We start from the raw sequence: 21417 nt of genomic DNA on the forward strand, positions 1-21417 counted from the left end.
CTGGATTATCAAATCATCTTCACCCTCAATACCCACTTCATCAACCGCGCCTTCAGTCACCCCTCCCGAATCTCTCCGTCTTTGGCTGGGTGTCGTTTTTGAACCGGGTCACACTTACTGTCAAACGACTGGGGCTGATTGCCCGTACTTGAAACACGCTGCATCAACACAAGTGGCTGCTGTTAATTGCATGGTCTGACGGTAATTCTCCCGCGCACTCTACAGAAGAGCTGCCGACCAGGGACACCCCCACTCCTCCTACAACCTTGCTGTGGGGAAGCTGAAGGGCATGACAAGCGACGTGGAGGATTGGTGAGAGGCATTTCTTTTTTTTAATTCTCGGTAATTATTTTTGAAGACTCACCGACACTGGGAGAGACCCAGAGCGAGGGGCACTGGGCGGGGGCGGGGGCGAGACGATTCAGTCACATCAGTCACATCACATATATCTCCAAGTTTGCAGATGACACAAAGCTGGGTGGGCGTGTGTGCTGTGAGGAGGATGCCATGAAACTCCAGTATGATTTGGACAGGTTGGGTGATTGGGCAGAAGCATGGCAGATGCAGTATAATGTGGATAAATGCGAGGTTATCCACTTTGGTGTCAAAAACAAGAAGGCAGATTATTATCTGAATGGCAATAGATTGGGAAAAGGGGAAGTGCAACGAGACCTGGGTGTCCTTGTGCACCAGTCGCTGAAGGTAAGCATGCAGGTGCAGCAGGCGGTTAAGAAGGCAAATGGTATGTTGGCCTTCGTAGCGAGAGGGTTTAAGTACAGGATCAAGGATGTCTTGCTGCAGTTGTACAGGGCCTTGGTGAGACCACATCTTGAATATTGTGTGCAGTTTTGGTCGCCTTACCTGAGGAAGGATGTTCTTGCCATGGAGGGAGTGCAGCGAAGATTCACCAGGCTGATACCTGGGATGGCAGGAATGACGTATGAGGAGAGATTGGGTCGATTGGGCTTATACTTGCTGGAGTTTAGAAGAATGAGAGGGGACCTCATTGAAAGTTATAAAATTCTAACAGGACTAGACAGACTAGATGCAGGAAGGATGTTCCCGATGGTCGGGGAGTCCAGAACCAGAGGTCACAGTCTAAGGATAAGGGGTAAGCCATTTAGGACAGAGATGAGGAGGAATTTCTTCACCCAGAGAGTGGTGAACCTGTGGAATTCTCTACCACAGAAGGCAGTGGAGGCCAATTCATTAAATATATTCAAGAAGCAGTTGGATATATTTCTTAAGGCTAAAGGGATCAAGGGGTATGGGGAGAAGGCAGGAACAGGGTACTGAATTTGGATAATCAGCCATGATCGCATTGAATGGCGGAGCAGGCTCGAGGGGCCGAATGGCCTACTCCTGCTCCTATCTTCTATGTTTCTATGTTTTCTATGTCCCTCCGCTGCTGTCTCTCTGCATCACTGCACTCAGAGACAGGAATGGAAGCGGTTTTTGATCCTAGCCCAATTGCTAGACGGACGGTTCGAATCGCCCCCGCCTTACGGAAGTTCTATACCCAGGAATTATTATTCAGAGTGTAAATGGAATAAATCACGGACAGGAACGCTTCGGTGAAAAATCAAACTTGTATTTATTTGGTCTAACATACACTGGCTAAAACATGCACTACTAAACGAAATCACTGTCCCTGTGGAGAATAAGATCCAGGTTACAATCAACATACATACAGTACACAACTGGGGACTATAACATGCAGTAATTCCCTTGTTGCTATGGTGGACTCTAATTCCACCCCTACCAACGAATTACCCAGTCGCATAAACCCCTTTCGCCTGGCTAAACCAAACAAAGCTCCGCCCCCCCCCTCGGGTTAGCCCAAAAACTTCACTTCTGAGAGACTATGCTTACCCCACACGCGGTCGGTTTCGATCGCTGTGCTCGTCAGCTTCTCTGGTACTTGTTAGTTCGATCTTGTAGGAGCAGGGAGGGAGAGAGAGAGAGTGGTGGAAAAGAGTCTATCTTTATAGTTTTGAAGAAGGGTTTCAACCCGAAACGTCAACTCAAATTTCTCTCCACGGATGTTGCCTGACCTGCTGAGTTTTTCCATCATTCTCTGTTGTTATTTTCTATCTTTAAAGTAGTCTGCCTGCCCCTGTTCCCACCAATCTTTAAAATCCATTTGCTTCTGAGCACTCCGGTGCTTAATCTGTGATGAGTCATCCTCAGACCCATGTGTATTGGATTAATGGCCCTAAGTCTGGGACATATCTTTCGGTCTTTGTGTTGGGAAAAAAAAACTGGCTGCCTTTTGGCTGGGTGAGGCCAGTGGGTTCATTAGCAAAATACTGCAGATGTTGGAAATCCGAAATAACAACAGAAAATGCTGGAAAAACTCAGCAGGCCAGGCAACATCCGTGGAGAGAAATTAGAGTCGACGTTTCGGGTCTAACCCTTTTTCAAACTGGAAAGGAAATAAAATAGATCGAAGGCACGGCTGCGATAGAACTGTTATGTCTGACATTTGGTGATAGGGACTCGATTGCCTTGGCCTGAGCACATGGAGTTTGATAGTGCTGTGATCATTTTATTGTGTATAGGTATTCGATTGCTTGTGCCTGCAAGTGTGTGTGTGTGTGGCAGCCATATTAAAAGCAGCATGAACTGAACTCACTGACGGTCTCTGGATTATCTTTGCAAACGCAACATTTGGCGACAAGGATGGCTGAAATCTCTTCCACCACCTCCTCCCTTCCTTGCACTACCCGGTGAGCCCCCGATCCCATGGGTTCGCTGGTTACAGTCCTTTGAAACCTACCTCATTGCTCTTGGACTAGAAACTGTGAGTACGGCTCGGAAAAAGGCACTGTTATCCCATTGCTTGGGAGCGGAGGGCCAGCGTTGTAGTGTATGTACCTTTAAGGGGAGAACTACTTTTTACAGCTCCTGCATACTGTAGTACCGGCAGTGACCACACCTGTATATAAACCCTGAGTAGGGATCTGTACTGTTAGTTTTAGAGTAACCCTCATCCAGTAAACACCTGTTGATTGTTCCTCTGCAGTCTCTGTCTATTTCTTGAAGGACACCATACATCAAGATTCACGGATTTAACATTGGCGACGAGGCGATTCGAACCTACCTGCAACTCTGCAGAGGAAGGCCGATTCCAGAGGCACAGGCGTCGACCATCCAGCGGAGACTCCAGCGAGGCGGGCTGGCAACAGGTACTGCGCAGACCCTTCCCGCACAGCGGCGACTAGAGCCGACCGACGGCAGAGGAAAAGGCCGAGCAGCGTCGACGGGAGCAGAGAGAGAGGGTAAAGCGCACAGGGCGCAGCCGGGGTTCAGGACCGAGCGGCATCAACGAGAGAGGTGCGCAGGAAAACGCGCCGGTGTTCAAGGGCTGAGCAGCGTCCGCGGGGGAAGTAAGGAAAGCGCGGGAGACGCCATTTGAGCCGCAGCGGAGAAGAAGGGAGAGCGCGGGAGATGCCATTTTTGAGCCGCAGCGGAGAAGAAGGGAGAGCGCGGGAGACGCCATTTTGAGCCACAGCGGCGAAGAAGGGAAAGCGCGGGAGACGCCATTTTTAGCCAGTCTAGCCACACCCAGGGATGCCGAAGAGTGGCAATGTCACAGCATTCGACAATGAAGTCGAAGATTGGGCGACATATGTAGAGCGCATAGAAGTGTACTGCAAGGCGAATGAAGTGCCAGATGCCAGGAAAGCACTGGTATTGTTGAATTCCATGGGTGCAAAAACGTATGGCTTACTGCGAAACCTAGTAACCCCAGAGAAGCCAGTGGAAAAGGATTTTGAAAGCATAGTGGCAATCCTACAGGACCACTTAAACCCCACACCACTGCTGATAGCAGAAAGATTTAAGTTTCACAAAAGGAACCAGCATAAAGATGAAAGTAATGCTGAGTATTTAACGGAACTGCGCAAGCTATCGAAACACTGCCAGTTTGGAACGGGACTAGCAGATACTTTAAAGGACAAGTTTGTGTGTGGGCTTCAAAGTGAAGGAACCCAGAAACGGCTTCTATCAGAAAAGGATCTTACGCTGGACAAGGCTTTCAGCATGGCAGTATCACACGAAGCAGCCACACGGGGTGCTGCAGAGATACAACGGAGACCGCAAGAATATGGCACAAATGAAATGTCATACGGGACAGTGAAGTGCTATCGCTGCGGCAGAACAACACACGACCATAAGGATTGATGGTTCAAGGACCAAGTGTGCAGACAGCGTGGAAAAGTAGGACACATAGCAAGAGTCTGCAGGTCGGGAAAGGAAACCAGCAGCAAGAAATTTCCACAGGAGAAGTACAAAAAGGTACATAAGGTGACGGAGAGTAGTTCAGACGAACAGAAAAGTGATACAGACTCCGGAAGCAAGGAGCTGGGTTGTCTGAAACTACATAATGTAATCAAAATGGAGGATCACCAAACTATCTGGGTCACGCTCAAGATAGACGGAGTCCAAGTGAAAATGGAATTGGACACAGGATCAGCCCTAACAGTCATAAACCGAAGGGACTACAAGCGGCTATTCTCACATATACCCTTGAGAGATACAGAGATTGTCTTGAAGATGTACACGGGGCAAAAAGTCTACCCCAAAGGAAAAATAAGGGTGAACGTTATATATAACGGCAAGGAAACACCAAAAATGGACTTATATGTATTGCCAGATGGAGGACCACCACTACTAGGACGTGAATGGACCCGGAAGATACAGCTAGATTGGCATTCCATACAAGCACTGACGGTAGAGGCCAAAAAGGATGACGACGTCACACCTGGACGACTGTCAAAAATGTTAACTGACGCACAAGAAGTGTTCCAGGAGGGACTCGGAACACTAAAAGGCATAACAGCGACGATCAAAATAGAGGAAAATGCAAGCCCAAAGTTTTTTAAGGCCAGACCGGTGCCTTATAGAAACATAGAAACATAGAAGATAGGAGCAGGAGTAGGCCATTCGGCCCTTCGAGCCTGCTCCGCCATTCAACGAGATCATGGCTGATCATCCAAACCCTAGCACCCGGTCCCTACACCGACAGCCATCCCACCCAAGCCCTATCCCAGAAACCCCGTAACCCCACGTATTTAATCCCCCCTAACACTAAGGGCCAATTTTGTTTTTTTTTATCATGGCCAATCAACCTAACCCGCACATCTTTGGACTGTGGGAGGAAACCGGAGCACCCGGAGGAAACCCACGCAAACACGGGGAGAATGTGCAAACTCCACGCAGACAGTCACCTGAGGCCGGATTTGAACCCGGGTCCCTGGCGCTGTGAGGCAACAGTGCTAACCACTATGCCACCGTGCTGTCATGCGATCCGCCCAGCCGTCGAAGCAGAGCTGGAAGGTTTGGAACATTCTGGAGTACTGTCCAAAGTGGACTGGAGCGAGTGGGCTACACCCATTGTTCCTGTAATGAAGAGGTCGTTGAGTAATACGCCTGGGGAACCAAAGAAGATTTGCATCTGTGGGGACTTTAAGGTGACAGTGAACCCAGTCCTTCACACGGTACAATATCCGCTTCCGCGGATTGAAGATATTTTCGCCTCGCTATCTGGAGGAAAACGCTTCACTAAGATTGATCTGGCCCAGGCGTACCTGCAAATGGAGGTAGAAGAAGCCTCAAAACAGTACCTCACGATCAACACTCACAAAGGTCTCTACCAATACAACTGGCTGATGTTCGGGGTAGCATCAGCTCCGGCTATTTGGCAAAGGGCAATGGATCAAGTCCTGCAAGGGATTCCAGGGACCCAGTGTTATTTGGACGACATCCTGGTCACAGGCGAAAATGACAGTGATCACCTCGCCAACCTGGAGCAGGTGCTCACTAGATTGAAGGAATATGGGCTCCGAGCTAATCGCCACAAATGCGAGTTTTTCCAGAAGCAGATCTTGTATTGTGGCCACGTTATTGATGAAGAGGGGTTACATAAGTCCCCTGAAAAGATTGAGGCAGTAGTCAAGGCTCCAGCACCGGAAAATGTGTCACAACTTAGGTCGTTCCTCGGGCTGGTGAACTACTACCATAAGTTCTTGCCGAATTTGTCTACAGTATTACACCCACTGAACACCCTACTGCAAACGGGGGTACCATGGAAGTGGAATGACGAATGTAAATGACCTTTCCAGAAGTGCAAAGAATTGATCACATCAAAAGAGGTGTTGGCTCATTTCAACCCAGCACTACCAATTCGGTTGGCGTGTGATGCATCACCCTATGGTATTGGAGCGGTGCTGTCGCACAAATTCCCGGACGGCTCGGAGAGGCCAGTAGCCTTTGCGCCTCGGTCACTAACCTCAGCCGAGCGTAACTACGCCCAGATTGACAGGGAGGCCCTCAGCCTAGTGTGGGGAGTGAAAAAGTTCAACCACTATCTGCACGGGCAGAAGTTCAGCTTGCTGACTGACCACCAACCACTTGTCTCCATCTTTAATCCAAAGAAGGGCGTTCCGGTGATGACTGCACAGCGGCTACAAAGATGGTCCCTTTTTCTAGGGATCGAACCAATATGAAATAGAGTATAAGGGCACGAAACAGCATGGAAACGCTGATGGGCTATCACGCCTGCCACTACCTACGGCGGAGGAAGCACCAGCAGTGGACCCTGTCGAAATATTTTATTCGACTATAATTGAACGCTTGCCAGTAACTAACGCGGATATAGAGAAGGAGACCCGAAATGACCCGACACTGTCTCGGGTATATGACTTGACGGTGAAGGGATGGCCAACACATGGCGACTCACTGTTGCCAGCATTCTCATCCAGAAGAGAACAGCTGTCAGTATGCCAGGGGACCTTAGAGATGTGTGGACCCCGAGTGGTAATTCCACCCAAGTTAAGGGAGAGAGTGCTCAATGAGCTTCACGAAGGCCATCTGGAAGGGATGAAAATGAAAAGCCTTGCTAGGGCTTATGTGTGGTGGCCGGGGATCGATCAGCAAATCGAGGACCTGACAAAGAGCTGCTCAGGATGCCAGAAGGTCCAAAATGCACCACCACATGCCCCTCTACACCCATGGGAGTGGCCCTCCTCTCCATGGCAACGGGTGCATGTTGATTTTGCTGGTCCATTCATGGACTCAATGTTTTTAATAGCCGTGGATGCGCAGTCGAAATGGCCTGAGGTGATCAAAATGTCCTCCACCACCACGGAGAAAACGATTGCAGTCCTACGGACCATATTTGCCAGGAACGGCTTGCCAGAGCAGATTTGCTCTGATAACAGACCACAGTTTGTGTCCGAAGAGTTTCAGAAATTTATGAAAACGAATGGGGTAAGGCATTACATATCCGCCCCGTATCATCCAGCCACAAATGGATTGGCTGAGAGGTTCATATAAACCTTTAAAAAGGCAGTAAGGGCCATGTGCGATGACGACATTCCACTGCAGCATAAGGTGGACAATTTCCTGTTAGCCTACAGAAATGCGACACATGCAGTCACCAACCAGACCCCGGCCATGATGTTCTTTAACCGAAGGTTGAGATCTCGTCTGGATTTGCTCAGACCAAATGTACGAAGAGATGTTGAGAATAAGCAATTCCAGCACATCAATGAGAAGCCGACAAGGAGCTTCAATGTAGGGCAACCAGTCTTGACCCGCGACTACCGAACAGAGAAATGGCAACCAGGAATGATATGCACACGGCAGGGGCCACTAATGTACACAGTGGATGTTGGGGAGAACATTGTGAGATGCCATGTCGACCAGATCCTAGAGTCACAGGAACGAGTCAACCCCATGTCTCACGTACCTGGTGATGAACCCGATATACAGGTAGCATCTACCCCAGAAACAGTAGCATCGGAAGCTGATGAACCAACCGACGACAGGGGGCCAGAATCGCCTCCACACCAAGAGCAAGACACTCAGGAAAGGCGCTATCCAGAAAGGATCAGGAAGCCGCCCCAAAGACTGAATTTATAAATGGACTATTTTCAGTTAATGTTGCATGTTAAAAGTGTTAATTGTTAAATGAACGTTATGGTACTGTTAATCTAAAAGGGGAGGAATTGTAGCGTATGTACCTTTAAGGGGAGAACTACTTTTTACAGCTCCTGTATACTGTAGTACCGGCAGTTACCACACCTGTATATAAACCCTGAGTAGGGATCTGTACTGTTAGTTTTAGAGTAACCCTCATCCAGCAAACACCTGTTGATTGTTCCTCTGCAGCCTCTGTCTATTTCTTGAAGGACACCATACATCAAGATTCATGGATTTAACAAGCGTGTTCTTGGGACATTATGCACAGCAGACTCAATCCAAACATATGATGAGGCTGTGGCTCTGTTAAGCACACACTTCTCTGCCCCACAAAGTGCCCTCCTGCGGCGATTCATTTTTAGACAGCGTCACCAACTCCTCGGCGAGTCAGTGCATCAATACGTGGCTAATTTGAGGGGGTTAGCTAGCTCGTGCAAGTTCGGTGCATTACAAGATGAGATGGTGCGTGATCAACTAATAGAGCACACAAACAATGTGAGAATGCGTGAAAGACTGTTACTCGAGTCCGACGATCTGTCGTTGTCACAGGCAGTCAACATTGCCTTTCAAGTGGAGTCTGCAGCCGAATGTGCAGCAAAACTAGCACACACACCCAGTGACAGCGCCCTCGGCCCCGACAGCTCTGACATGGTAATGCTCGCACGACGGCAGCAACGCGCGCTGCCGCGGCAACAGTGTGGAAACTGCGGATCTCATTCACATGCTACCAGAGCGCAGAATTGCCCCGCGCGCGGCCAAGCCTGTCGCAATTGTGGAAAACAAAATCACTTTGCCAATGTCCGCCGCTCTGCCCCGGTTGCTACAAATGAACACTCTCAGTCCTCAAGCACTATAATTCACAACGTGAGCTCTGGGCCAGTCGTGGCTTTCAAATCATGCACAATTAACCTGAATGATGTGTGCATCCCGCTGTTGTTGGATACCGGTGCCAGCGTCTCACTGCTGAATGTGGACACATTCAAACGCTTTTTCAGCTCCCTGCCACTCTCTGTGCCCTCCACTACCCTTTGCGGGTATGGTCATTCGAAAATTGGACTAGTGGGCTCAGTCAACCTCACAGTACGCTATGGAACAAAAGTTTTGCCAGATTTTTGTTTTCATGTGGCACGCCAAGGAGCTAACCTGATGGGACTGGATCTTTTCACTGACCTGGGTTTTTCTCTCTTGGACACCGGCGGGTCTGCGATTCTGCACGTCGCCTCACCGTGGCGCCAAACATGGCCAGCACTCTTCGAGGGTCTGGGCTGCCTGACTGCCTTCACCCACCAGCCCATGGTTGACTCCACCGTTACCCCTGTCATTCAGCCACTGCGCCGCATCCCGCTTGCTGTCCGTGACGGGGTCACAGCTGAACTAAAGCAGCTACTGGAAGCTGGCATCATCGAACCAGTTGATGCCTCCCCATGGGTCTCCAACCTGGTGGTCGCAACGAAAAAGTCAGGTGGTCTACGCGTCTGTGTCGATCTTCGAGCAGTGAATAAGGCCGTAATCCCTGACAAGTATCCACTGCCCACGTCAGAGGAACTCACAGCGCAGTTCTATGGTTCCACCCTGTTCTCGAAACTGGACCTTCGACAGGGCTATCTACAGGTTCCCGTCCACCCCAGCAGCAGGAACCTCACTGCTTTTGTGACACATGCTGGCGTCTTTCGGTACACCAGGATGCCATTTGGACTTAGCTCTGCACCCAGCTGCTTCCAAAAGGTGATGGCCTCTGTGCTCGCGGGCATTCCTGGGGTGGCCATCTACCTGGATGACATCGTCGTGCATGGGCCCTCGACCTCCACTCACGACGAACGCCTTCACAGAGTTTTCACAGCTCTAGCAAAACACAAGCTCACACTGAATGGCGAAAAGTGTGTCTTTGCTGTTTCAGAGATCGAATTTGTGGGGTTTCGGTTGTCGGCTGACGGTATATCCCCACTCCAGTCAAACGTGGATGCAATTCACAGCATCCCAGAACCCAGCTCTGCAGCACAGGTTGCCTCCTTCCTTGGCATGACTGGGTACTACCTGAAGTTTTTGCCCCAGTACTCAGCCACCACAGCCCCACTGCGCCAGCTCCTGCGAAAGGATGAGCCCTGGGTATTCAAAAACAGACGAGATGGTAATAGGACAAGTGGAGACAAAAGAAGGCTGAGATTAGGTGTGAAGTGTACTGGCAGAAAGAGAGACAGCTGCTTTTTGGGAGAGGGAAAAAAAGGAAAGGTGGGGGAGAGAAGATCCAAAACAAAGGGGTGGAAAAAAAATTTATAAGTAAAAATGTAATAGGGGCCGAGGTTATGATCTGAAATTGTTGAACTCGATATTGAGTCCGGAAGGCTGCAAAGTGCCTAATCGGAAGATGAGGTGCTGTTCCTCGAGTTTACGCTGAGCTTCCGTGGAACAGTACAAGAGCCCGAGTACAGGGAGGTCTGAGTGGGAATGGAGCGGTGAATTAAAATGACAGGCGACCGGAAGCTCGGGGTCACCCTTACGGACTGAACGGAGGTGTTCCGCCAAGCGGTCACCCAATCTGCGTTTGGTCTCCCCAATGTAGAGGAGACCACATCGTGAGCAGCGAATACAGTATACTAGATTGCGAGAAGTACAAGTAAATCGCTGTTCTGCTTCTCTTCTGAGATGGAGGTGAGAGTGCTTTTGCATATTAGAGTAGTTTTTCTAATCAAGTTCAATGGGCCCCTTCCCTATTCCAGGACAGTCGGGCGAACCCATACATTCTGGGTGACTGACAGTTCTTTTGTCACAGCCAACTGCCATGCGTTCTCTGGAGTTTTAACAAACCAGTCCCCCACGCATCTGCACAGGGCGATCCCATAACAGGGAAAATACCCTCAGAAAAATCCCATAAAGTCCACAAAAATATTCCTGACTGAGTCCATTCTTCAGAGACTTTGCGATCTCTTCAGGAAGCAGAGGGTGATGGTCGATGGGTGTTTGTGTGACTGGAAGGCTGTTTCCAGTGGGGTTCCACAGGGCTCAGTACTCGGTCCCTTGCTTTTTGTGGTATATATCAATGATCTAGACTTGAATATAGGGGGTATGATTAAGAAGTTTGCAGATGATACTAAAATCGGCTGTGTGGTTGATACTGAAGAAGGAAGGTGTAGACTGCAGGAAGATATCAATGGACTGGTCAGGTGGGCAGAACAGTGGCAACTGGAATTCAATCCAGAGAAGTGTGAGGGAATGCATTTGGGGAGGGCTAACAAGGAAAGGGAATACACTATAAATGGTAGGACACTGAGTAGTGTAGAGGAACAAAGGGACCTTGGAGTGCAGGTCCACAGATCCCTGAAGGTAGCAGGCCAGGTAGATAAGGTGGTTAAGAAGACATACGGAATGCTGGCCTTTATTAGCCGTGGCATAGAATACAAGAGCAGGGGGGTTATGCTTCAACTATATAAAACACTAGTTAGGCCTCAGCTAGAACACTGCGTGCAGTTCTGGTCACCACATTACAGGAAGGATGTGATTGCACTAGAGAGGGTACAGAGGAGATTTACAAGGATGGTGCCGGGAGTAGAGAATCTGAGCTATGAGGAAAGACTGGATAGGCTGGGTCTGTTTTCCTTGGAACAGAGGAGGCTGAGGGGAGACCTTATTGAGGTGGATAAAATTGAGGGGTCTAGATAGAGTGGATAGGAAGGACCTATTTCCCTTAGCAGAGGGGTCAATAACCAGGGGGCACAGATTTAAAGTAATTGGTGGAAGGATTAGAGGGGAGTTGAGGAGATCTTTTTCCACCCAGAGGGTGGTGGGGGTTTGGAACTCGCTGCCTGAAAGGGAGGTAGAGGCAGAAACCCTCATAGCATTTAAAAAGTACTTGGATATGCACTTGAAGTGTCGTAACCTACAAGGCTACGGACCAAGAGCTGGGAAGTGGGGTTAGGCTGGATAGCTCTTTGTCGGCCGGCACGGACACAATAAGCCGAAAATGTCTATAATTCTACCTCCCTCTGCCGTTTTCTCTCTGTATCACTGTACCAGTCACCTCTATCTCTCTCTCTGCTGGTGTCTCTGTATCACTGTATCAGTCACCTCTCTCTCTCTCTCTGCTGGTGTCTCTGTATCACTGTATCAGTCACCTCTATCTCTCTCTCTGCTGGTGTCTCTGTATCACTGTATCAGTCACCTCTCTCTCTCTCTCTGCTGGTGTCTCTCTGTATCACTGTATCAGTCACCTCTATCTCTCTCTCTGCTGGTGTATCTGTATCACTGTATCAGTCACCTCTCTCTCTCTCTCTCTGCTGGTGTCTCTGTATCACTGTATCAGTCACCTCTCTCTCTCTCTCTGCTGGTGTCTCTGTATCACTGTATCAGTCACCTCTCTCTCTCTCTCTGCTGGTGTCTCTGTATCACTGTATCAGTCACCTCTCTCTCTCTGCTGGTGTCTCTGTATCACTGTATCAGTCACCTCTCTCTCTCTCTCTGCTGGTGTCTCTCTGTATCACTGTCAGTCACACCTCTCTCTATCTCCCTCTGCCGTTTTCTCTCTGTATCACTGTATCAAGGCTGAAGAATTTGCAACCATCTTCAGCCAGAAGTGCCGAGTGGATGATTCATATCGGCCTCCTCCTGAGGTCCCCACCATCATAGAAGCCAGTCTTCAACCAATTCGATTCACTCCACGTGATATCAAGAAACGGCTGAGCGCACTGGATACAGCAAAGGCTGTGGGCCCCGACAACATCCTGGCTATCGTGCTGAAGGCTTGTGCTCCAGAAGTAGCCGTGCCTCTAGCCAAGCTGTTCCAGTACAGCTACAACACTGGCATCTATCCACTATAGGAAGGATGTGATTGCATTGGAGAGGGTGTAGAGGAGATTTACCAGGATTTTACCTGGGCTGGAGCGCTTCAGCTATGAAGAGAGACTGGACAGGCTGGGGTTGTTTTCCTTAGAGCAGAGAAGGCGGAGGGGGGACCTGATTGAGGTGTACAAAATTATACGGGGCATAGAGAGGGTAGATAGAAAGGAACTTTTCCCCTTAGTAGAGGGGTCAATAACCAGGGGGCATAGTTTCAAGGTAAGGGGCAGGAGGTTTAGAGGGGATTTGAGGAAAAACTTTTTCACCCAGAGGGTGGTTGGAATCTGGAACTCACTGCCTGAAAGGGTGGTAGAGGCAGGAACCCTCACAACATTCAAGAAGCATTTAGATGAGCACTTGAAACGTCATAGCATACAAGGCTATTGACCAAATGCTGGAAAATGGGATTAGAATAGACAGGGCTTGATGGCCGGCACAGACACAATGGGCCGAAGGGCCTCTTTCTGTGCTGTATAACTCTATGACTCTTTGGCCTAGAAATTCGGTTGGTTGCGCCAGCGATTAGCGCCTAATGAGCCTGAGATTTGGGGCGCTACCCAATGTTCAGGCGGGCGCAATGAGGATAGCGACAACTCCCATATTGAGTATCCATTCGCTAACTGTTAGCACGCACCCGCGTGCGCAGGCAGATCATGACATCATTTCAGTGTGCAACGCCCTTTTGGCGCCCCTGACCGGATATTCGGTGGTGCCCGGAACCTTTCCGCCTGGCGCTATTAGTGACAGTCGGATGGAACGTTCCCAGGCCCTTCTCGGAGTCGGGGGTGCTATTTTAAGGGGACAGCTCTAGTATAAAATCTGCAGCCACTTGGCCTGTTCATTCTGAGCATTGCTGGAGAGAGTTGGTGAACTACTGTTGCACAGGATTTATCGAATTTAGCCTTCGGAGACTTGGGACCTGCAGCCCTGTCCGGAGCAGTTGGAGCGCTAGACATTATTGCGTGTTGCCCATCTGGCATAGCAATGGGAGCTGCTTTGGAGGGGAATGTCCTCATGGCCGGACACTTTGAAGGGCCACAGAGACGGCGGGAGAGAGGGCCGGGATTGGCCAGAAGGAGGAGGGGCAATGGAGGTCGGCCAATCCGACGATACGCTGCGAAGGTTTTCAGGCAGCAGGTGTCATACCTTACCATGTCCGAGGAGCAGTGTCTGCGAAGGCTCAGATTCGGTAAGGAGGTTGTGACTGAGCTGTGCCACCTGCTTGCTGAGGATCTGCAGCCGCGTTTACGGTGCAGGACCTCTCTGTCGGTGGCCATCAAAGTGACTGTTGCCCTCAACTTTTACGCCACCGGATCCTTTCAGTCAGCCACTGGGGACATAGCGAATATCTCTCAATTTGCGGTGCATTGTTGCATCCGGCAAGTTACAGCTGCCCTTTATAGGCGAAGGCGTCAATTAATCACCTTCCCTCTGACCCTGGAGTAGCAGGTGGAGCGCGCGCAGGGCTTCGCTGCTATTGCGGACTTCCCCATGGTGCAGGGGGCGATTGATTGCACACACGTGGCTTTGCGGGCGCCATTGCAGAATCCGGAGGAGTTCCACAACCGCAAGGGGTTCCACTCCCTCAATGTCCAGCTGGTCTGTGACCACCGCCAGATGATCATGGCAGTCAACGCGCAATTCCCTGGGAGCAACCACGATGCGTTCATCCTGCGGCAGACCTCAGTTTCTGACCTTTTTGAGGGGCCGGCTCACCCACGATGCTGGCTTCTTGGCGACAAGGGCTATCCTCTCTGCCCATGGCTCATGACCCCACTCCGTTTGCCCGCCACCCCGGCAGAAGAGCTTTACAATAGCAGCCATCAGGCGACCAGGAACATTGTGGAGCACACTATTGGTGTGCTCAAACAGCGTTTCCGCTGTCTAGACCATTCGGGGGGAGCCCTGCAGTACTCGCCGGAGCAAGTGGGTCGCATCGTCGTCGTCTGCTGCATGCTCCACAACTTGGCCATTCGACGAACCCAGCCAATGCCAGCTGCCCCTCAAGGTCCAGCAGAGCAGGCGGACGAGGAGGAGGAGGAGGAGGAGGAGGAGGAGGATGATGAGCAGGCGGACAAGGAGGAAGAGGAGGAGGAGCATGCGGACGAGGAGGAGGAGGAGGAGGAAGATGGGAGGGCTCCTGAAACTGGAAGGGCCATCCGTCAGAGGCTCATAAGGACTCGGTTCGAGGCCCCTCTGACGGAATGATGGGTCTCATTTGTCCTGCGCACTTCTGATCGTACAAAGCCTATGAAGGCCAGCATGACTGTAAATAGTTACGAGTACCATTGTAAATAAAAAAAATGATTTATTTTCAATAAAGTGCTTCCTTCCAGCATAACAACGTCATGTCAACAGAAACCATAACTAACAAAATAACAGTTAACTCTCTGGCAAAGCTGCAAAACTAAACAAACCATCACCAACAATCAGAACAGGTGAGGGCGTCCTTGAATTTGGGGAAAGAAATGTCTCAGCACCTCCCTCTACTGCTGGCCCCTTGATGGAGACTGACTTCTCTTTCACGGTCGGCCCCTTCCCTCCCTGCTGCTCCTCCGTAGTTGAACCCCAGTGGCGGCGTCAAGGATAGGGGACGCCTGGTGACTGTCTGCAAGCGCAGAGGCCCCTGAGGGACGGCCTGGCCGACCTCTGGGCTTGGAGGGTGCGGACGCAGGCTGCTTGATCTGAGCATGGCTGGAAGCAGTGTGCCCTGCAGGTGGTGGCAGCTGCACTGCAGACGTTCCAGCGGTGGCATGAGCAATGGTCACCTGCCGAGAGAGGACACCTGCACCATGGTCGGACGACACACTGGCTCTCTGAGGGGACCGGCTCGGCTCATCCGCCACAATCGCATGCTCCACTGATTCCTGGCCTTGTATGGGACTGGAAGGGCCCGGGGTGATCCTAGCTGATGCAGATAGGCTGGCAGCAGTGAGAGTTCGTGTTGCCTCAATCTGGGTCTGGACGAGGCCAGCAAGTGACTGCGTGGCAGCAGTGAGGACCTGTGTGGCAGGTGCCAGTGCTTCGGAGAAGCCCTGGACAGTTCTCTCCATTGCTTCGGACAAGGCCGGAGCAGTCCGTTCCACTGCCTCGGACAAGCCCTGGACAGACCTTTCCAGGGATTGTCCGAAGCTCTGAACAGTCCTTTCCATAGCGGCCTCGAAGCCCTGGACAGTCCTCTCCATTGCTGCCCTGAAGCCCTGGACAGTCCTCTCCATTGCTGCCCCAAAGTCCAGCACACTCTTTGCCAGTGTTTCTATCAACTGAGGCATCCTCCCCACTGCAGCCATAAGCTCAGTGTGCCTGAGCTGGGCCTGGGTGCTCATTTCAGCCAGGCTACGCACCTCCTCTGCACTCTGTGCAGCAGTCATCGCTCCCTGCCTCGCCCTCCGGGGAGCCGGTGCCCGAACTTGCCTACCCCCCTCGCGTTGATGCAGGCCGCTTGTTCCGGCAACTGGCTCCTAATCAGAGCCCCACCCCCACCTCCCCTCCAGGGAGCTACTATCCCCAGTCTGCAGATGTGAAGGCTCCCCTGAGGCTGGAACGGATGGTCTGGCTTCCTCCTGATCCTCGCCTCCGGAGCCACTGGCACTGGTAGCTTCAGGGCCCGGATCCCGAGCTGGTGATGCAGCATCTGAAAGCAGGGAGGTGGAAGAGTGGCTTTAGCAAAAGGACAGGTTGGCAGCAAGGGATGCCAGATTGCGGCAAGGCTCTGACATGGCTGCACACTGAGGAAGCATGCTGGCGGGGGGACCAAGTGGAAGGAGACAGCTGAAAAAGGTGAGATCCTTACCATCGCTGTCGACAATGGGGTCGGCAGCTGCAGTGGTAACAGGACCACTCAGACGTCCTCCAAGAATCTGGTGCACTCTCTCCTCGAGATCCGTCAGAGTGACCACTTGTGGAGGTCCACCACCGGTTCGAAGCTGGTCCTTGCGGATCGTCGCCAGCTTGGACTGCAGGGGAAAGAAGGGGAACTTCTGTTACATGACGCCCTGAGTGATCATCTCATGCCCCCCATGGTGCAAGAGCCCTTACATGACGCCCTGAGTGATCATCTCATGCCCCCCATGGTGCAAGAGCCCTTACATGACGCCCTGAGTGATCATCTCATGCCCCCCATGGTGCAAGAGCCCGTACATGATGCCCTGAGTGATCATCTCATGCCCCCCATGGTGCAAGAGCCATTACATGACGCCCTGAGTGATCATCTCATGCCCCCCATGGTGCAAGAGCCCTAACATGACGCCCTGAGTGATCATCTCATGCCCCCCATGGTGCAAGAGCCCTTACATGATGCCCTGAGTCAAATGTGCATGTGTGTGCCCAGAAAGGGCCATGGGTGCTTGCTGACAGATGGCCATTGGGGCATCGTGCACCCTGTAGCCATGAAGTCAGGTGCAGATGGAGGGAATCAGAAGTTTGCATAAACACCACTCACCCTCACGACCCGAGTGAGGTCGTTGAATTTCTTCCTGCACTGAACAGGGCTCCTGGTCGCCATGCTGCTGGAGTTGACCCTCTGACAAACATCCCTCCAAGCTCGGCGGCAGTCCTTTTGATTCGGCCTCCTGCCATTCTCAGGATACAGAACATCTCGACGGCGCTCCACTGCGGCCACCAAGTGGTCCAGGGCCTCAGTGCTGAAGCGCTCTGCTCTCTGTCTCACCTTCTCCATCTTGACCAAGTTTTTTGCGCCAGAGAAGGGCGTGCGCCGATTCTGAGGCCTACAGGGCGATGAGTGTGGAAGCTGAGGCTGACTGACCCACCCCTTTAAAAGCCGGCCGGCGCCTGGAAGTCTGGTGGTTATCGGTAATTGAGATCACCTGCGCTGCGCCCGTCCGCGACGATATTGGGTAGCGCCGGAAGTTTTGCGCCTTAGGAGCCCCGTGCAAAGTCTGAATTCGCGCCTCAATCACCTTTGGGGGCGATGCAACCCAATATCGCGCCAGGCAGCGATAAGTTTCGTCTGGCTATAAACTTTTCACAGCGCCAGTTCTAACGCCTCAAGCGGGGCTATACCCAATTTCTAGGCCTATGACTAATGTGGAAAACTGCCCAGGTATGTCCTTTCCACAAAAAGCAGGACAAATCCAACCCGGCCAATTACCGCCCCATCAGTCCACTCTCAATCATCAGCAAAGTGGTGGAAGGTGTCATCGACAGTGCTATCAAGCGGCACTTACTCACCAATAACCTGCTCACGGATGCCCAGTTTGGGTTCCGCCAAGACCACTCGGCTCCCGACCTCATTACAGCCTTGGTGCAAACATGGACAAAGGAGCTGAATTCCAGAGGTGAGGTGAGTGTGACTGCCCTTGACATCAAGGCAGCATTTGACTGAGTGTGGCATCAAGGAGCCCCAGTAAAACTGAGGTCAATGGGAATCAGGGGGAAAACTCTTCACTGGCTGGAGTCATACCTAGCACAAAGGAAGATGGTTGTGGTGATTGAAGGTCAATCATCACCGCCCCAGGACATTGCTGTAGGAGTCCCTCAGGGCAGTGTCCTAGGCCCAACCATCTTCAGCTGCTTCATCAATGACCTTCCCTCCAACATAAGGTCAGAAATGGGGATGTTCGCTTATGACTGCACAGTGTTCAGCGCCATTCACAACTCCTCAGATAATGAAGCAGTCCATGCCCGCATGCAACAAGACCTGGACGACGTTCAGTCTTTGGCTGATAAGTTTCTCTCTGTCACAGTGTCAGTCACCTCTATCTCTCTCTCTGCTGGTGACTCTCGGTATCACTGTATCAGTCACCTCTATCTCTCTCTCTGCTGGTTTCTCTCTGTATCACTGTATCAGTCACCTCTATCTCTCTCTCTGCTGGTTTCTCTCTGTATCACTGTATCAGTCACCTCTATCTCTCTCTCTGCTGGTTTCTCTCTGTATCACTGTATCAGTCACCTCTATCTCTCTCTCTGCTGGTGTCTCTCTGTATCACTGTATCAGTCACCTCTATCTCTCTCTCTGCTGGTGTCTCTCTGTATCACTGTATCAGTCACCTCTATCTCTCTCTCTGCCGGTATCTCTCTGTATCACTGTATCAGTCACCTCTATCTCTCTCTCTGCTGGTGCCTCTCTGTATCACTGTATCAGTCACCTCTATCGCTCTCTCTGCTGGTTTCTCTCTGTATCACTGTATCAGTCACCTCAATCTCTCTCTCTGCTGGAGTCTCTGTATCACTGTATCAGTCACCTCTATCTCTCTCTCTGCCGGTTTCTCTCTGTATCACTGTATCAGTCACCTCTATCTCTCTCTCTGCTGGTGACTCTCTGTATCACTGTATCAGTCACCTCTATCTCTCTCTCTGCTGGTGACTCTCTGTATCACTGTATCAGTCCCCTCTATCTCTCTCTCTGCTGGTGTCTCTGTATCACTGTATCAGTCACCTCTATCTCTCTCTCTGCTGGTGTCTCTGTATCACTGTATCAGTCACCTCTCTCTCTCTCTGCTGGTATCTCTCTGTATCACTGTATCAGTCACCTCTATCTCTTTTTGCTGGTTTCTCTCTGTATCACTGTGTCAGTCACCTCTATCTCTCTCTCTGCTGGTGTCTCTTTGTATCACTGTATCGGACACCTCTATCTCTCTCTCTGCTGGTGTTTCTCTGTATCACTGTATCAGTCACCTCTATCTCTCTCTCTGCTGGTGTCTCTCTGTATCACTGTATCAGTAACCTCTATCTCTCTCTCTGCTGGTGTCTCTCTGTATCACTGTATCAGTAACCTCTATCTCTCTCTCTGCTGGTGTCTCTCTGTATCACTATCAGTCACCTCTATCTCTCTCTCTGCTGGTGTTTCTCTGTATCACTGTATCAGTCACCTCTATCTCTCTCTCTGCCGGTTTCTCTCTCTATCACTGTATCAGTCACACCTCTCTCTACCTCCCTCTGCCGTTTTCTCTCTGTATCACTGTATCTGTCACCTCTATCTCTCTCTCTGCTGGTTTCTCTCTGTATCACTGTATCAGTCACCTCTACCTCTCTCTCTGCTGGTGCCTCTCTGTATCACTGTATCAGTCACCTCTATCTCTCTCTCTGCTGGTGCCTCTGTATCACTGTATCAGTCTCCTCTATCTCTCTCTCTGCTGGTGTCTCTCTGTATCACTGTATCAGTCACCTCTATCTCTCTCTCTGCTGGTTTCTCTCTGTATCACTGTATCAGTCACCTCTATCTCTCTGCTGGTTTCTCTCTGTATCACTGTATCAGTCACCTCTATCTCTCTCTCTGCTGGTGTCTCTGTATCACTGTATCAGTCACCTCTATCTCTCTCTCTGCTGGTGTCTCTCTGTATCACTGTGTCAGTCACACCTCTCTCTATCTCCCTCTGCCGTTTTCTCTCTGTATCACTGTATCAGTCACCTCTATCTCTCTGCTGGTGTCTCTGTATCACTGTATCAGTCACCTCTATCTCTCTCTCTGCTGGTGTCTCTCTGTATCACTGTGTCAGTCACACCTCTCTCTATCTCCCTCTGCCGGTTTCTCTCTGTATCACTGTATCAGTCACCTCTATCTCTCTCTCTGCTGGTGTCTCTCTGTATCACTGTATCAGTCACCTCTATCTCTCTCTCTGCTGGTTTCTCTCTGTATCACTGTATCAGTCACCTCTATCTCTCTCTCTGCTGGTGTCTCTCTGTATCACTGTATCAGTCACCTCTATCTCTCTCTCTGCTGGTGTCTCTCTGTATCACTGTATCAGTCACCTCTATCTCTCTCTCTGCTGGTGTCTCTCTGTATCACTCTATCAGTCACCTCTATCTCTCTCTCTGCCGTTTTCTCTCTGTATCACTCTATCTGTCACCTCTATCTCTCTCTCTGCTGGTGTGTCTCTGTATCACTGTATCAGTCACCTCTATCTCTCTCTCTGCCGTTTTCTCTCTGTATCACTCTATCAGTCACCTCTATCTCTCTCTGCCGGTTTCTCTCTGTGTCGCTGTGTCAGTCACACCTCTCTCTATCTCCCTCTGCCGTTTTCTCTCTGTATCAAGGCTGAAGAATTTGCAACTATCTTCAGCCAGAAGTGCCAAGTGGTTGATCCATATCAGCCTCCTCCTGAGGTCCCCACCATCATAGAGGCCAGTCTTCAACCAATTCGATTCACTCCACGTGGTATCAAGAAAAGGCTGAGCGCACTGGATACAGCAAAGGCTGTGGGCCCCGACAACATCCCGGCTATCGTGCTGAAGGCTTGTGCTCCAGAACTAGCCGTGCCTCCAGCCAAGCTGTTCCAGTACAGCTACAACACTGGCATCTATCCACTATAGGAAGGATGTGATTGCATTGGAGAGGGTGCAGAGGAGATTCACCAGGATGTTACCTGGGCTGGAGCGCTTCAGCTATGAAGAGAGACTGGACAGGCTGGGGTTGTTTTCCTTCGAGCAGAGAAGGCGGAGGGGGGACCTGATTGAGGTGTACAAAATTGTGTGGGGCATGTATAGGGTAGATGGAAAGGAACTTTTCCCCTTAGTAGAGGGGTCAATAACCAGGGGGCAGAGTTTCAAGGTAAGGGGCAGGAGGAGATTTAGAAGGGATTTGAGGAAAAACTTTTTCACCCAGAAGGTGGTTGGAATCTGGAACTCACTGCCTGAAAGGGT

General features: G+C 50.8%; 1 long non-coding RNA gene across 1 annotated transcript in view; it reads left to right on the top strand.

The window, feature by feature from the left end:
• The first annotated feature begins 236 nt into the window (after nt 1-236).
• The window catches only part of LOC147094906 (uncharacterized), a 54505-nt gene continuing 33324 nt past the window's right edge, over nt 237-21417 (top strand). Inside the window, exon 1 of the long non-coding RNA XR_015074760.1 lies at nt 237-312. This is a non-coding gene — a long non-coding RNA (uncharacterized LOC147094906). The remainder of the gene's footprint in view (nt 313-21417) is intronic.

This window comes from Somniosus microcephalus, unplaced genomic scaffold (assembly GCF_052327205.1).
Source record: "Somniosus microcephalus isolate GS21.2 unplaced genomic scaffold, FLI_Smic_1.0 unresolved_chr1, whole genome shotgun sequence".
Taxonomy (NCBI): domain Eukaryota; kingdom Metazoa; phylum Chordata; class Chondrichthyes; order Squaliformes; family Somniosidae; genus Somniosus; species Somniosus microcephalus.